Source organism: Herpailurus yagouaroundi, unplaced genomic scaffold, assembly GCF_014898765.1.
Source record: "Herpailurus yagouaroundi ecotype Mexico unplaced genomic scaffold, PumYag 184, whole genome shotgun sequence".
NCBI lineage: Eukaryota > Metazoa > Chordata > Mammalia > Carnivora > Felidae > Herpailurus > Herpailurus yagouaroundi.
Genome location: NW_024412415.1, coordinates 31,867,212 through 31,884,656, shown reverse-complemented (window position 1 = coordinate 31,884,656; position 17,445 = coordinate 31,867,212). Strand labels below are relative to the sequence as shown.

At 53.7% G+C, this 17,445-nt stretch overlaps 1 long non-coding RNA gene across 1 annotated transcript in view; it reads right to left on the bottom strand.

The window, feature by feature from the left end:
- Positions 1-390: 390 nt before the first annotated feature.
- Positions 391-17,445, bottom strand: part of LOC121041876 (uncharacterized) — a 46,465-nt gene continuing 29,410 nt past the window's right edge. The window contains exon 3 of the long non-coding RNA XR_005795880.1: positions 391-1,174. This is a non-coding gene — a long non-coding RNA (uncharacterized LOC121041876). The remainder of the gene's footprint in view (positions 1,175-17,445) is intronic.

Below are 17,445 nucleotides of genomic sequence, written 5' to 3'. Positions count from 1 at the left end.
AGCAGGCTGCTGGTCCTTGCCTGCGGTCAGACCTCTCGGCCAGCAGGACAGGAAGCCCGCTCAGGTGATTTGGGACCCGTCAGTGGCCCTCAGACCTAGATTTCCGGGTGGAGCCGCTTTGGCCAAGTGAAGTGATCAAAAGAGATAACAAGCTACCCTCTATTCTCAGCATGGTGTAGTCATACTAACCACAGACAATTACGACCAGCATAATCTCTCCCCTAAGATCCAGCGCTTTGTCCAACTTTCCCCACTTCGCCGTGAGCTGTGAAGACTCTACTGGCAGCAGCAGAGGTGGGGGTTTGCCCAGGGACCGAGGACTGGCCATCGCCGTGGGACACACTCACTGCCCAGGCTCCCTGAGTAGGGCCTTCTGGAAAGAGGTGCGTATTAGCTTTGTAGCTCCACACACCTTCTATCCCGCATTGTAGCTTCACCTGCAACTCTAACAAAACTCAACTTGGACAGCCTCCCTCCCAGCTGAACTGTATTTCCGGATTTCTGGGAATCTGAGCCACCGTTAAAGGGCCTGTTTTTCAGGGGTGGGTGGTTTGGGCCCCAGGGGCTGCCTTCTCTGTGTAATGAGGATAGTGGTGTTAGCAAGACAACCTTCTTACATAGTTTTTGCAGGCGGGGTTCCCCGAAAGCAGTTGGGGGTGAAGTTTGGGGTGCAAGGTGTTACGAGGGGTCAACACGTGTGAGAGGAAAGAGGGGGGGAGGAGGTAGGGGGCAGAGAGAGACCTCGATGCAGGTCTGATGGTACAGGCCCAACCAGTGCCCAACAGTGTCCCTTGTGGACCCAAATGGCTGGGTCTTTGTGCCCCCTGCTGTCTCATCCCCTGGCTGCAGGCTGCCCTGGGGAGGGCACGACCTCGGGCGAGGTGGCTATCTGCAGCCGATCCCGGCTACAGGGGCTGAGATCTGGAGGCCATGTGACCACTGACCACACTTCCGGCAGCATCCCGGACAGAGAAGTGGGCTGTCATCTCCGTGTTCCCCAGAATTGGCAATTTGCACAACACTTTCACATTCTGGATTCTTACAACCACCTTGGGGCGCAGGCAGAGCAGAGGTACTTACCCCACTTTATATCTGGGCAAACTGAAGCCACACATCAAGTAAGACGGTGCTGAACAGGTACTCTACCAGCGTCCTCAGTCATCTTCTAGGGCCTCTATGACAAAAAGCAAGGGCTCAGTGATAACAATAATCACTATTATAAATGTTAACAGTATTGTTGATTCACCAGTAAGTGAACAGCTAGACCCTGTAGCGTGAACTTTGCACATCAGTTCATTTAAACTCCCAACAATCCTACGAGCTGACTTCAAGTATTATCCCCATTTTGTGGACGAGTAAACTGAGGCTCAGAGAGGTGAAGACTCTTAGCCAAGGTTGCTCAGCTAGTAAGGCAGGGTCACAGACTCAGATCCAAGTCTGCCTGGCTCCACGGCCCGCAGGACCCCATGCTCTTAAACACCATGGCTGATCGGAGCCCCCAGACCCTCAGGGGGGCTTCGAGAGGGCTCAGGCTGGTGCTCCGGCTGTGGGCAGGATGGATGGAAAAGCCCTAAAGACAGGCCCCACTTCCTGAGGGAGGTAGTGCTCTGGTCTGGGGGCCGGAGGCTCTTTTTGTCCTGGCTGTGTGGCCCAGAGCCAGCCCCTTCCGCTCAAGGCCTCTGGGAAGAGGAGGGTCTGGCCTATGTGCATTCTGAAGGATCTTCCCAAGAACTTTTTTGTTTAATTTTTTTAATGTTTATTTATGTTTGAGAGAGAGAGAGAAAGTAGGGGAGGGTCAGAGAGAAAGGGAGACACAGAACTCAAAACAGGCTCCAGGCTCCATGCTGTCGGCACAGAGCCCGATGCGGGGCTCGAGCTCACAAACTGTGAGATCATGACTTGAGCTGAAGTCGGACGCTCAACCGACTGAGCCACCCCGGTGCCACTGCAGAGAATTTCTGACCAGCTGGGTTTCTACTTTGGACTCATATCTGGAGTCACCTGTGGCTTCCTCGACCTGCTTCTGTGGGAACCCTCCAGGGTACCCCAGCCCCTCTCTCCTCCCAGCTCCCTGTCTGTAGATGGGCCTGGACTGTGTAGATCACCTCTGGCCCCAAACAGTGGCAGGTCGTTCTCTGTCCTGTGCCGTCACACTTGTCCACAAGGCACAACTGGCCCTGGGTTTGGCCAACACCACCTCATCCTGGGCCCTGGGTGAGCCCTTTGGCCTGGGAAGATACCACGGAGACTCCTGGAGAGACAAAGCTGGGGAGGGAGGGGGAAAGAGGAGACAGCAAGGGGGACGCAGGGAGCAGGATGTACGTTGCAGGGGGGTGGGGGCACGGAGGGCCGCAGGGGCTCCACATTGCACAGGGAACCCTCTCCAAGAAACTTCATGCTCCAGCAAGAACTCATACAATCAAAGATGTGCTTCCATATGCAATCATTTACCCAGAACAAGTGATGAAAACTTCCCTCCCATTAATCATTGAGCAAGAGGCTAACTGATTTACAGCCATGTGGCCTACGCAACACTCCGGAGGGTTATACGTGGTGTGAGCACGGCTATGACATCATAGGCTCCAGCGTGGCATGCAAGGCCCTCCCCAGGCAGGGCCAGGCCTGGCTCCCGCTACCCCCACCGGCCTACTCCACACTTCCTCATCGTATGCCACTGCTCCCCGATCTCCGAGATGTTCTCGGAGCTGCTCCTGTGAAACCAGAGCCGGGGTTTATCGCCATTCCGGATAGGTTTCGGCTGTTTCACACCAGTCACAACAGGCTCAGACCACTTCTAACCAGTCCAAGCTAGGTCTGGCTCATTCTGATTCTAACCAGGTCAGGATAAAACCTGGTTCTAACATGATCTGATTGGATCACACTCCTTCAGGACTCGTCAAACAGATTCCGACTAAATCTAACTGGATCAAACGAGTTCTACCCGGATCAAAGCAATGCTGACTGGTTTCAGGGAGTCCAGTCTGGTTCCAACGTGGCCTGTGTCTTCCACTCTGAGACAGTGGTCATTGAACCCTTCCTTGGCCTCCTCTGGGCCCTAGTGATCGTTCTTGAAGAAAAAGAGGGATGGTTCTGTTTGGTTCTGAGGAAATCTAAAGGAGTTTGTTATTTTAGTAATAACTCCATTCACAGTTTCCTGAGTGACTTTGCACGCGCTGGTTTGACCCCCACAAGAAGTGTCTGAGCCAGGGGCTCATATCCCGTGTCCAGCAGATTTTTAGAGGGGGTAAGAGGTGGGGTCCGCGATCCCAACCCTTCACTTGCCATCTTCGTGCCTTGGTTTCCCTGCTCTGAGCTCCATTTCCTCCCTTGGAAAATGGGAAGAGTAAAAGTGTCTGCTTCACTGCTGTGATGAAGATCGAGAAAAGAGAATCAATCTATGTGGAAGCACCCGGGGCAGTGTTATAACCCAGAGCAAGCACAAGAAATATTAGCTCTTTTTAAAAATTATGATTTAGGGGCGCCTGGGTGGCGCAGTCGGTTAAGCGTCCGACTTCAGCCAGGTCACGATCTCGCGGTCCGTGAGTTCGAGCCCCGCATCAGGCTCTGGGCTGATGGCTCAGAGCCTGGGGCCTGTTTCCGATTCTGTGTCTCCCTCTCTCTCTGCTCCTCCCCCGTTCATGCTCTGTCTCTCTCTGTCCCAAAAATAAATAAACGTTGAAAAAAAAATTTTTTAATTATGATTTGGGGACACCTGGATAGCTCAGTCGGTTGAGGCACCTGACTTTGGCTCAGGTCATGATCTCGTGGTTTGTGAGTTCGAGTGCCATGTCCGGCTCTGTGCTGACAGCTGGGGGGCTGGAGCCTGCTTCGGATTCTGTGTCTCCCTCTCTCTCTCTCTGCCCCTCCCCTGCTCACGCTGTCTCTCTCTTTCTCTCTCAAAAATAAACAAACGTTAACGTTTTTTTTAAGTAAAGAAAAATAAAAATAATGATTTTGTTGTGACTGTACATTCGTCGCTGGCTGCCATCATGCAAATATGGGAAACGAGTGGGACTGGTCCAGGTTCTGTGTCACTTGAACCCTGACCATGCTGGGCCCTGACCGCCTGGCTTCCTCCCATAGAAGGTTCATAGGAAGTTGGAGACCTGATTACCACGGGTGCTCCCCACTCTCGCCTGCCAGGTGAGACCCAGGCTGTCCTGTGATGGGTTTTCCAACACTGTTCCTGGGAGCTGTCACTTCTAAATTGCTTTCTGACACCTGTCAGGGGGTTCTTTTTCACTGAGACTTCCAATGGTTGAGTGAACTCCCCTGGGACAGAGGAAATGGAGACAGCTTTCAAGCCACATTGGGCCAGAGCCCCCAAACCCTGTGTGGACAGTGGGCTCAGAGGGGGCTCTCCTTGGGCCGAGGACAGAGCCCTGAGCTGAAGATTTAGCTCCTGGGGAGTCCCTGCCCGCCCTCCAAGCCTCTGTCCACTGAGGGAGGACTAGATGAGGGGATGGGGTCTTCGGGGGACTCCCCAGGGGTATTTGGGCCTCTTGACCTGTTCTGACAGGGGTCTTGGTTGGCATGTGGAAGGTCCCTCACCCCAGGAAGGATCCAGCTCCTGTGGTTGGGCCTGGAACCCCTCCTCCCCCCTGCCCCATCCTTCTCTCTCAGAAACAAATTATACACACACCACTAAACACTCAAAAACTAACAATTTATATAAATTACAGTTTGTCGAGAGTTCACTGGGTTCCAAGCACTTTCCTGCAATTCTGTCATTTACTACCACGAGGACCCCACGAAAGGGGTGTTGTTATCCAGCCCGCACGCAGAGAAGGGAGGGCAGGCTTGAGTCCGCCTCTCTCTGACCCCCCCCCCCACGCTTTGCCCTTGACCCCGCTCTCCCCCACCAACTGCCCCTCTTGAGGCTCGCGGGGGCCTGAGTCGAGATGGAAACAGCCCACTGTGGCCCCTTGTGCCTTCGCTGGCTCCACCCCTGCAGGACAGGCTGTTGTCAGGGAGGCAGGTGCTGGGGACCTGGTATGGATGGGCGGTGGGTGCAGGGGCAGGACAGAGGCACAAGCAGATGGAGGTGGGGCAGGACAAGATGGGTGCAGCTCAGAACACCCCCCCCGAAATCCAGGGCTGGAAGAGGATCCAAGGCCACCCCCACAGCGGCGCTCAGCCACCTGGCCTCCACTTGCACACCTCTTCTGCCGAGAAGCTCACCACCCCCCCGTGGTAGCCCTTCCATGCAGCAACCTCCCTTCTTAGGAAAAGAGCCTGAAGGGACAGGATTCATCATGTGACCTTTCCACACCACACACATGCAGAGTGATGGGGGGGGGGTCATCTCATTTAAGTCCTACAACCGCCCCACGATATAAATGTTCTTTCTCACTCCATTTTTTTAGATTAAAAAAATAATTCCTTGTGGTAAAATACGCATGAAGTATAAGTCACCGTCCTAGCCATTTTTAAGTGCACCGCTCAGCAGTGTTGATATAGTCACGTGGTTGTGTGCCCAGAACCCTTTCATCTCGCAAAGCAAACCGCCAAAACCATCCTCCCCGCCTACTTTCTGTCCCCCTGGGTCCGACCACCCTAGGCACCCAGGTAAGTGGAATCCTACAGTTCTTGTCTTTTTGTGATTACTAGCTCCGTTTTAAGGCAAGGAAACTGAGGCTCAGAGAGACTAAGCCACTCACCTGCTGTCACCAGCTAGTCAGAGACCCAGCCAGGCTTTGAACTCACAGTCTCTTTCCCCATGGGCCCATGCAGTCCCTCTAACACAAGCCGTCCCTCCTCCAGCCATCCCAGCAGTCCCTACTCTGTTCCAGGTGGAACAGCTCAAGGCCTTTCAGTGTGAGGGCAGCCGTGGGGAAGCCCAGCCACCTGGGTCCACTCCCTAGAATTCAGCATGAACCTAATCAGCCAGGATCGGGGGCAGGGAGAGGGGAGGGTGCCAAAATCTTTCTCAGCTGCTCCCTCAGGGGAGGCCACACACAGGGTCAAACATTCCCTTCGGCTGAGTAAAGGGGAGTCTGGGAGTTGCACTGGGTGATGAGCTGAAGGTCCTGGGCACGCTGCAGCCGGGGTCTCTTGGGAACGCTGTGAAGAGTCTTTGAGAGCATTTGAGCAGAGAACTCCAGGAAGGGCGTGCTGATGAGCTCCCCCGACTTACTGGAGGTGGAGAGGAGACCATCACGGGGTCCCTCAGCGGTCACAAGACAGAGCTACGGTGGGGTGGAAGGCAGCAGAGAAGCATGAGACAGGACTTGTCAACAGAGCATTCCACAGAGACACAGGACTTCTGGTCCATCTTCCTGTCTCAGATGGGAAACTGACAAGCCTTGGGCCACGTCAGCCAGCTGCTTAGGTAACTCACCTCCGTCCCCTGCCCCAGGGATGCCAGTCCTCAATCAACTGCTGCCCAAAGGGCTGTGTGGAGAAAGATTCTGGACTGGAAAGGGAGAGCGATGTGATCGATTAGTGATGTCTGCCACAGGCAAGGGACTGGCAAGGAGTGGCCTAGCACAGCCCTTGGCGGTCCCTGCACTGGCACCCCAGAGTGGATAGCTCTGCCCACCCTAGCTTACCACATATAGCTGCAGAGCCCAACGAGATCAGTGTGGGAAAATGTTTTGGAGACTATTAAGACGGTGCAAGGGGGGGGGGGGGGTTGTGTTTATGGTTACGTGTGCCTCCCTTAGTCACCCTGAGCCTGGTGCCAGAAAAAACACACAGCCCCCCAATATCCTCGACAGCTTTCACCCACCAACTGTCCCCAGCATGTTGCCTTGCTTGTTGACCGAGGCGGGCTTAGTCACAGGTGGCTGCACAGGGGCTGTGTTTGAGGCACATATGGACGGATGGCATACTTCACAACCACAGACCAAGGGCGCCATGAGTCACCAGCTCCTGGGCACATGGAATTGAGGGCAAGGCCCCTTTCATGATCAGTAGGGCCTGAGTCTGCTAGAATGTGCAGCCACGTTAACCACATCGGCCACATCTTGTCAGATTCCAGCTCCACCTCTGTCCCCAAACTCCAGTGTGTCAGGATGCGTAGAGGCACAGCCTCCTGGTTATACCTCTGGGTGATGTCCCCTGACCTGCTCATTTGCTGCCAGGACGGTGGACCCCGAGGGCTGGAGAAGTATTTCCAGCTGCGTAGAATTCACAGAGATATTCTTTCCGTGGGGATTTTGTGCGGAAGCGATTGGCAAAGCGGAGACTAGACCGGAGTCCCAGCATTGTGATCCTGCCTCTGTCGCTCACTCCCTGTGGGGCCTCGGGCAAGCCACTTAATATCTTTGTGCATCAGAGTCCTCATCTGTAAGATGGGGATAATATTCTCTGTCCTGCCTAACTCTCTGGGAAGGGTGGAAATTATCCCTGAAATGAACTTCCATTCTTGTAGGACTTTGCAGGTTCGGAAAGGCCTTTAAATCCCCACTTCCATATTTGAGCCTCACAAGGCTCCCGTGGGGCAGTCAGGGCAAGTGTCTGAGTTATCCCCATTTCAGAGAGGAGCAAACGGAGGCCCAGAGTCACGTGGCAAGTTAGGGGCAGAGCCTGGGCCTAATTCCTGCTCACAACAATGCCAGGATGCCGTCGCAGGTGGGTAAAGGCCTTATCAGCCCACAGAAATGCAGAATGGGATCAAATCAAGGCACCTGGTCCAGGCCTTCGGGTGACGGGGTGGTGGGGACGCCCTGCCAGAGAGCTCCAGGCCCGGTGCTGAGAAACACACGGTTCCTGAAAGGAGAATGTCACACACCCAGGCCTCTCCGGCCGCTGCCCTCCTGCTGTGGGGACCCTGCCCAGCCTCCACCACCCCACAGCCCCCACAGCGCACCCTGTGCCCTCACATGCCCTCTGTTGCCCACACTTGGCCCACTGGTCCTCCTGCCAGAAACACTTCCCTCCAGGGGCGCCTGGGGGGCTCAGCTGGCTAAGCATCTGACTTCAACTCAGGTCATGATCTCACAGTTTGTGAGTTCGAGCCCCATGTCAGGCTCTGTGCTGACAGCTCAGAGCCTGGAGCCTGCTTTGCATTCTGTCTCTCTCTCTCTCTCCCTCTCTCTCTCTCTCTCTCTCTCTCCCTCTCTCCCGCTCATGCTGTCTCTCTCTGTCTCAAAGATAAATAAAACATTAAAAAAAGAGAGAAAGAAACACTTCCCTTTGTCCATCTGTCTACTCTGTGATAGACTCCCTTCCTCCCAGAGGGACTAAACTGGTGAATATGGGGCCAAAACATGTCAACATTCCCCTCCCCCACAAGAACACCATCACCCTCAGCTCCACAACTGTCCCTGTTGTTGATTTATCACTTACACGACTGGTCTCCAGTGGTGGACAGACACCCAGCACCTGCCACACCCAGCACCTGCCACGCACAGGAGCCACCAGGAAAGGTTTGTGCAATTGAGCTAAACTGAGGAAATCGCTCCCCTCTCTGAGCCTCAGTTTCTCCCCCTGTGGGATGGGGTTGATGGCAGCTGCTGTGCCCTCCCACCCAGCCTCACAGTGAGTACGTGGAGGCTCAGGGGGCTTCTCAGACTGACAGGAGGGAGTGACTGTGAAGTTCAAGGTGATTTGTGCCCGTGCATACCCCTGCCCCCGCCCCCCGCTTGGCTATCATCTCTGAATCCCCCCCAAACCCAAGCCAGGACCCCGTTCCCAGAGGCCACTGCTCTTTACCTGGCTGGTGATTTTCTTCCCCATGCCTAGACTATATGCTCCTGGGAATAGAAACCCAGCCTTGGTGGCTCCTCCCACATTCCCCAGGGCCACATGTGGCCAGGTGCCTGTCAGCTACCCAGGCCTCTGGGCATCCCCGGCTCAGGCATTTTAACCTGGGCCTGAACCCCCTGAAAGTGTATGCAGAAATGTGTGGGTGTGTGCACAGATGCTTGTATGTGACTTCTCAGAAAGGAGGCCTGCTGCTCTCAACGAAGTCTCCAGGGGGACCCAGCACCCCACTGCTCCGTGCTCCTGTCACTTGTCGCATTACACGAGATGGTCCCTTGTGTCTGCGACCCCAAACAGACGGTGGCTCCCTATATCATGAACATCAGCCTGTCACACAGTAGGGGCTCGATGCACATCAATGAGCCCAGCACCGAGTTGGGAGCTGAAAAAATGTGGGTTTATTTGCCCCTAAGAGTGGCCAGGTCAGTCCCCTTGCTGATCTTTCACTCTTGTGTCTGATATGGAACGGGCTGCCTGAGTCACACCCTCTCTCTCCGGTCTCCTTGAACCCCCAAAGAGATCACATTTGGGGAGCACCTGCTGAAAGCCTAGTGCACACAGTCACATGTTACCACTGAATCCTCACAGCTCTGTGGGGTGCATCAGTCAGGAAAGCTAGGTTATGCTGCGGTGACAAAGAACCCTCACATTTCCATAGCCTACCCTGTGTTTGTCTCTCGTTTATGACCTTGCATGATGGCTGGGGTAAGACTCAGGATGAAAGAACAGGCACCACGTGAAACACTGCTGACCACACCAGCAGAGGGAGGAAGGCTCTGGGGGGGTGGGGGGGCGGGGAGGTCCTGCATCAGTGATTACCTGATCAAACTCAAAAATACACATGTCACTTTCGCTCATAAGTCATCAGTCAGAACTAGCCACATGGCCCCAACCACACAGGTGCGGAGAGACACCTGAAAACAGAAGAGCATAAGCATCCCCATCTTACATTTGGGGACATAACAGTTGGAAGCCTACCCAAGGGCACGCAAGGGAGCAGCTGGACTGTGCTGATACATTCATGACTGCTGCAAAGCCCAGCCCATTCTCTGGTACCATCTGGCCCCTGCAAGGGGCTGCCCAGGGCCCAGGAGCAGACTGGAGCTGATCGAAGTATGTCCAGGGCACAGGATGAGGTCACTAGGCCCTCAGGGTCAAATTCCTGGTGGGGCCACTTTAATTTGTGCAGTGTTGAAGGAATGATGGATGGCAACACGTCACAGACCCACTCTTGGCCATGTCCTTTGCAGAGAAGACGTATCTGTCTGTCAAAGATGTGCTGAGTTTGTCCCAGATGCCCAGCTAGAGTCTCACAGTCCGGCTGGGGAGCTGGGATGACACAGATGATAACCAAAAAGTCCATCTGTCATGTGAGATAGACAAGAGGAATGAGTCAAGATGGCAGATTAGATACCCATATCCACTTTGGCTGCCTCCTCAGGCCTCACCACAAAAACCCAGAGAGAGCGACGTTTTAAAAAGTATAAAGATTGGGAGAACAAGAGAAGAAACAGTGGCAACAAAATACGGGAAGACAGAACCCAAGGCAATGGAATACGAACGCAAGTGGGGAAAGCCAAGAGCCAACCAGGCTTACGTTGCAGAGTTTTTAGAAGGTTCAGGAACTGGAGGCTCCAGAACCTCAGAGGAGGCCACCCAGAGAGCGGGGTCGGAGCCTGTATGGTGTGAGGAGGGCAGCCCACGGGGGGCAGCCTGGTGAGCAGGGGAAGACAGCAACCCTGGGGAGGAAGGTGGTTGCAGTGACCCATGGAGGGGTGTCAGAGCCGGAGGCAGGGTTGGGGGTGGGGGGAATCTTGAGAGAGTGTTGTCAGATGTGACAGCATGGCTACCTGTGGGGGATTGATTAGATATGTAAATTTATTAAAGATAATGGGAGATAATTATTAAAGACAGTGGGTTCCGCACTGTCAGAAAGGTGAGTTACAAACATGGAAGAGAGAGAACCAAATGGTAGTGGTGGAGGCTGGAACTAAAAGTCTAGGTAAGACTCATGGTTTTCCAGATGGATAGATAGATGATGGATGGGTGGATAGAGAGAGAGAGATACGAACATGTAGGTATTAATAGGAACATGTAAACACGTGTATAAATAACAGAGATAGATAGATAGATAGATAGATAGATAGATAGATAGATAGATAGATAGATACGAACATGTATATATTGATAGGAACATGTAAACAGGTGTATAAATATACACGTATTCCCTAGCTCTAACCACTGTGAGCACCTGGGAGCAGCAACATCCCAACAGCAACAAGCACACCTAGCACCCAGATCTTGGCTTCTAAAACCCATTCCCTATTTGGAGAACCAGTGCTCCCTGGAGAGGTGACTAATTCCAAAATTGAAGTACAAGATGAGCCCAAGACATCTTGTGGTTCCAGAAAGCAAGGAAATGCTCAAAGAATGATGGGGATGTGTCCAAAGGACACAGGTGTCACCCTGAAAGGGCTCCCACTAGGCAAATCTGGGATAATTTGAGCACCAAATTATATAATGTTGGTAACAGATTATAATCTACCGAATAAAATAAGAAACCATGACTCCATACTCACGTAACTAACTAAATAAATTGAACAAGATAGTTACACACTATCAAAGTACTTCCCACAAAATGTTTATCAATTCCAGAGGACAAAATAATAATGTTTCAGTGAAGAAGTCTGGCAGATAGCACCCAAATCAAGTGATCAAAGTGAACATCACCAGGAATAAGACAAACTGAAATGAAGCCCCACCTGGTAGAAGTAACGAGAAGAGAGCATCATAGAATAGCACTGTGGAATCCCCGCTGACGGTGTAGGACCTGAATATAATCATGAACAACATCAGAAAACTCCAAATTACGGGACTTCCTCCAACAGCGTGGGGGTCATACAAGTCAAAGAAATACCAAGGAACTGTTCTAGAACAGTTCTAGCCAAAGGAGGCTAAAGGGACTTGACAAGTGCAGGAATGTTTCTTATCTGGACATTCTGCTACAAAGAACATCCTGGGGGAAACTGACACAACATGAATGGGGGCTAAACATTAGGTGGCAATGATGTTTCGACATTACTCTGCTGTTGCCTGGTTAGAGTACATCCTTGAGAGTAAGTTGCTGGAATGATACCCCAAGTTCACCAAATTCTTTAGTGTATATTTCCCGCAAAAGTGCGTCCTTGTTTGTAGGAAACACACACTAAAGAATTAGGTGGATCTGGGAAGTCATTTCAGCAACTTACTCCTAATGGTTCGGGGCAAAAATGACCTGTATTGCACTTGCAACTTTCATTTATGTACGACATTGTTTCAAAATGAAAAAGAAGACTGATCAGACAAGTAACAAAAAGTGAAAAGGGATTTTTTTTTTATTTTTTGGCTCGGTGGCTTTGGGAGAACTTTTGAAGGCAGATAGCTGTCTTTTTTGGTGCAAGGGCGCCCTCTTGTGGTGTTCACAGCACAATGCAGCACTCGGCATCCAGGTGGAGTCCAGGAGTTCGCTTCTCTTCCTAGTGGTGATGTCCTCAGAGGTCATCTCATCCAGTCCCCCACTTCAGGCCGGGGTTTCTCCTCAGCCACACCATAAAGATCCCTGTGCCTGTAGCCTCTGCCTTAAAAGTTCTAGATGTGTCCCTTTCTGGCCTGATGCTAGGAACAGCTCTGAGGACTGGATCCCTTGGAGGTTCTCTGGACAGACAGGGGACCTATGAGCCAGCCTGATGAAGGGCTGGGCCAGAGACAAGGGCTGTGGAGGACAGAACCCAGATAGAAGCCCAGAGGCTGCTTCTAACTGTCTGCCTGGTCTTGGGCACATCACCTGTCTACTCTCAACATCACTTCCTTTTTTTCTGTACGTTTGCAGTTTAGAGACCACGAAACCTGCCCAGCCGTCCACAGGAGCTAATGAGATACAAATAATAGATACCCTTTCTCAACAAATGGGTAACCACACACCCAAGGCTGCCTGGGAAAGGCCTGATTTATACTCGCTTCCCAGCATAATTACTAATGACCCCTCTTTCTCTCTGATAGATCATGTGGTCACTACTAAGGATAAACCATCTATCAAGTGGGTGATCAATCACATGGCCACTTGCCACCGGGGGGCTTGCATCTTAATGGATTTCCGAGAGCCTTCAAGATTCGAAGCCTTTGTGGTTTCTTCCGACCCCTTCCACTTTAGAGGTGACACTTGCAGGAGCAATGGCTACAAACTCATTTTAGCATCCCTCTTAGCAAATCCCAAAAAGCAAATCCCATTCTGAGTTGGGAGCTAAGCCCATCTTAGATGGATGGGCACTTGGCCAGCCCCACACAGCAGGGGACACAGGAAAGAGACCAGGCCCCACATAATCGTCTGCAGAGGAAGAGGCAGTGACGTTGTCAACAGCCACAGCCAGGACTCAGGCCAGGCCCTGCCCTATGTCCCGGGATGCTATGTGGTCAGACTTCCTGTAAGATCTGGGAAGGGAGTGGGAAAAAATAGGATGCTGTAGAAACACACGAAATTGGCCCTTACGACCAACTGTAAGGGCATGTGGATTCAGGCTGAGCTTGATTTCGGACAGTAAAGAACAGTGACATTTCTTAGACCCAGGTATAGAGGAGCTCTCAGACCGGTCACAGAAACCGAGTGAGTTCCTCAAAGGGCAAGGCTCATAGGAGGCTGGGGCTGGGGCACGGCAGACACTTGGTGTTAAAGTTCCATTTTTCTTTCCTGGCATGTTTTTCTTAAGTACATTCATTGTGAAAGGGACGTATGTTCTAGAAGTAATATGAATGTTCATATAATAAGAGGTGATTGTACCATTGACCCTTTGGGGGAACCTTCTGCGGCCAGGGGCTTGCGACGTGATCTGAAACCCTCGCGACCACCCTGGGGAGAAGTACCGTTATTCAAATTTTCTGGATGGGGAAATTGAACCTCCGTGGTGGGGCGGGGGGCAGTGACTCTGAGCTCTCACAGGTGGCAAGCATTGAGGCCTGGATTTTTCTGGCCACTACACCCCACGGCCTCTCCCACAGGGAAGAGCCATGTTCCAGTGGCGCCACTCACTCCCCATGCATGCACGGAATCCAGGCTGTGGCGTGGTAGGCAGGCCGCAGCCTGTGGGGAAATTGGAGAAGGGGGCCGTGGAGACAGGTCCCACAGTGGCCCTGCTGGCCTGTGGAGGCGCATGGTGGTGGCCTGGGGGCCACTGATGCCTACCAAAGCCCACAGGCAGGAATCCAAGCTGGGACAGGAGGGGACCGATGACAAGCTGGGCCCACCGGGCACCTCTGTGTGTTTGGCCCGACCCCGGGCTCTGGACTCCCTTTTTGCAAATCTTGCCAGCTTAAACCCTGCAGGGAAGGGAATTCTGGGAAAAGCAGTTCTGAGCTTTATGGGGAGACAGAGGTACCACATAGAGAGCCCAACCCAGTGCAGCAACCCCAGGGCCTTGCCTCACCTCTTGGGGGCACTGAAGTTGGGAAGGTAGCTGGCAGCTACGAGTCTTTGGCCAGACAGCTCTCCGTGTGCCACTGCCTGTCCCCTTCACGCAATGAACGCGGACACAGGGCAGCCTGGCGTCCCCTCCTGCCCGGGGCCTGGAGCCAAAGCAGATGCCCTGGAGGGGAGGTGGCAGTGAGGACGTGGCTCACCACAGAGGCTTCCTCAGGGAGCCCCTGGCTCCAACATTCAGGAGGAAAAGGGGGTAGGGAGGCGGGGAACCAGTAGACTTGCTCTAGGACACTGGACAAGCATCCTTCCCCCACTGGTTTCCTGTATTCTTTCTCCCCCACCTTCCACCTGTCCCCCCTCCATGCTACACAGAGGATCACAGAGCCTCTTCTCCCCACAGCCCCTACTCTAGTGTGAGTGAGTGGGGCCAGGTGGACAGAGCTGGGGGAGCCCACTGGAGCTGGCCCTGCCTTGGGGTGTCTGCTCTCTCAGAGCTGGGTCTGCTCCTGTGGCCTAAGCTTTCTCTTCCTGGGAAGAAAGATGCCCAAGACCATCAGCCTCTCTGACACCAGTCCCCTCCCTGCCCCAAACACCTTCCCAACTTTCCCTCATGGAATTAGCCAGTTGGGAGAAGGGCCATTCCCACAGTGGCCCTGCCCAGCAAGAGGCCCTGAGCGGGGTGGAAAGCGGTAGAAGCAAGAGGTAAGGACCCGAGCGGCAGTGAGCTTTGGGCGCATTTCTTTCTAAGCTTTGGACATCAGTTCATGCCTAGGATGAGCAAGATGGTACCTGACTCCTGCCCTCTCTCCACCACACCCCAGCCCGTGGGCAGGACTGGAGCAGAGCATTACTGGGGCGCAGTGGCCCCACAACCACGTTCTGAGCAGTGGCGGGTCCCATCGGGACCGGGACCGGGACTGGGACCAGGACCAGACCGAGGAAAGGCATGGAGGGAGCCCCTGGCACGCGATGAGTGTTACATACAAAGTGAAGTTCTCAGCTCTGATGGGAGAGGGTACCTAAGGACACGAAAGGCCTCAGAGGGAAGCGGGGCAGACAAAAGATGACCAGTGGTGACCAGTGAATGTCGTGTTGTCGCTTGCACATTTTTTCTCACTTAATCTTCCTCACGTCCCTGGGAAGCAAGTCTTATTGTGTCCTCATCTCTGCTTTCAAGACCATTCACTGCCAACCCCTCCTCCCACAGAGGAGGAAACTGAGGCACGGAGGGAAGGTGATTCCCCAAGGCCCCACATGGCCGCGCCAGGACTCCACCACTCGCTGGACCTCGTGATCCGGGGAACACCCGGGGAGAGGCTGGGTGCCGCACTAGCTTGGTGGGCATGGGTGGTGAGGCGACAGAGTGGGCTGGAGAAGAGGGGCTGCCCGGGGTGGGGTGGGGGGGGGGTCCCCAGACGGGCCCAGAGGTCATCCCCGAGGAAGGCGGGATGCAGGTTGGGAGGCAGAGCGGACAGCTGACAAAATGAAAACTCAAAAGCAATCACGCCTGAACTCCTAAGCTAAAAGCTGGCCGTGTAGCCTTCCAGGGCATGGAGGTGACCGAGCTGGCCCGCAGGGGCTGGAGGCAGGGCTGGGCTCAGACACCGCCTCCGACATTGAGTGAGGCTCTCCCTTGTGCCAGAACCTTCAAACACGGCCTCTCCACCACACGGACATCATCACCTCTGCCACACGGCTCAGGACACACAGCCTCTGAGAAGTGAGTCCCTTCTCCAGGGTCACAGAAGCAAGTGGTGGGGCCATTTCTCCAGCCCAGGACTTCCGTCTCCAATGCCATATTCTTTCCAAACACGATGCATGGTTAATGAGAAGTGCTGATGACAGACTAGGAACCAGGTACAGGACCGGGTGCTTTATCTGGATTATCCTTTATCTACATGACCCTCTCTCACTTTATGGAGTAGGAATCTCACGATCAGAGAGGTTAAACATCAGGCGCAAAGCCACACAGCATTCGACCCCAATCTTCCTTGACTCCAAAGCCCATACTCTTTCCTCCACAGCTTGTTTCCCGGAGTGTGTTCCATGGGTGTCCTGGAAGTGAGGGGGGGGGGGGGGGGGGGGCAGGGGCGGCTGTTGGTGGACAAAGATCTTGGGAAACATTGAGTTCAACTGTTATATTTACATTAGGATTTCTCAGAACTTGACTAACCTATTTTGTGACCCTCTGATGGTGGAAACTGGTATGACCCGACATAATTTTTCCACAGCCCCCATTTATCACAAAACACTGCATTAGTTAGGAATGTGTTGAGCTGCAGGAGAACTATCCCCCCCCCCCGCCCCCCCTGCCTAACTGGCCAGGACCCAGTACAGAAAGAGGCAGTCCAGGGCCAATGTGGTGGCTCTGACTCGGCACTGGGATCCCAAGCTCCTTCTAGCTTCCCGCCCTGCCATCCTTTCATCCCCGTGGCTGCAAACTGGCACAGCCCTTTCAGGTTCCGCAGCGGCTTTCCAGGCAGGAAGAAGGAGAAAGGCGAAGAGCAAAAGTGAGTCTGAACCTTCATACCTGGGAAGCACCCCTCCACCCAGCAGACTTCCGCTTACATCCCATTGGTCAGAAGTGTGTCACGTGACCACCGTTCCTGCAAGGGAGCCCGGAAGAGTGAGTAATTTTAAGGGGCACATCGTCACCTGGATGGAATAGGAGGTCTAGGGCTAAGGAAGAATGGATACCGTACGACCCCTCCCGGGACTGGTGTTCTGTGAACCTGACTTGGAGAATGCCGCTTCCCCTAATGTTTTCAGTGAAAAGTCAACTCACTCTCCAAGGCCCCTCCTGGGCAGGGGACCCACTCCCCTGCCAAAGCCTTCGGATTCCCCCACTTCCTCCTCCCCACCCCTTCCCAGCACAGGGCAGGTTGTGCTGGACTGAGGAACAGGGATGTTCACCTCCACTACGCATGTGTTACCCACCAGCTGCTGGAAGGCAAGGACGTAGCCCCCTAGTGCCTGCACCTGCCACAGGGCGAGCCCGGGCACGAATGTCCCATAGTCTCACGAAAGGCGTGCAGAGGCAGAAAGTGGTGCGGGATGCGTTACTTGAAGCAGGTGCCAACTTGAACAAACATAAACAGAAAAGCAGACTTCTTAATAAGGACCCAGGGGCTTTGGGGGAACACAGGGCCAGGAGGTAGTCAGGGCTTAGGAAGGGACGGGGCAGAGTCTGAGAGGGCACTGGGATTCCGGGCAGCCTCTCTCCTCAGGCGCTGCCCCTCTGCTTCTCTGTCCAGAGGGCAGGAGGAGGACGGCACACGCAGCTGCGG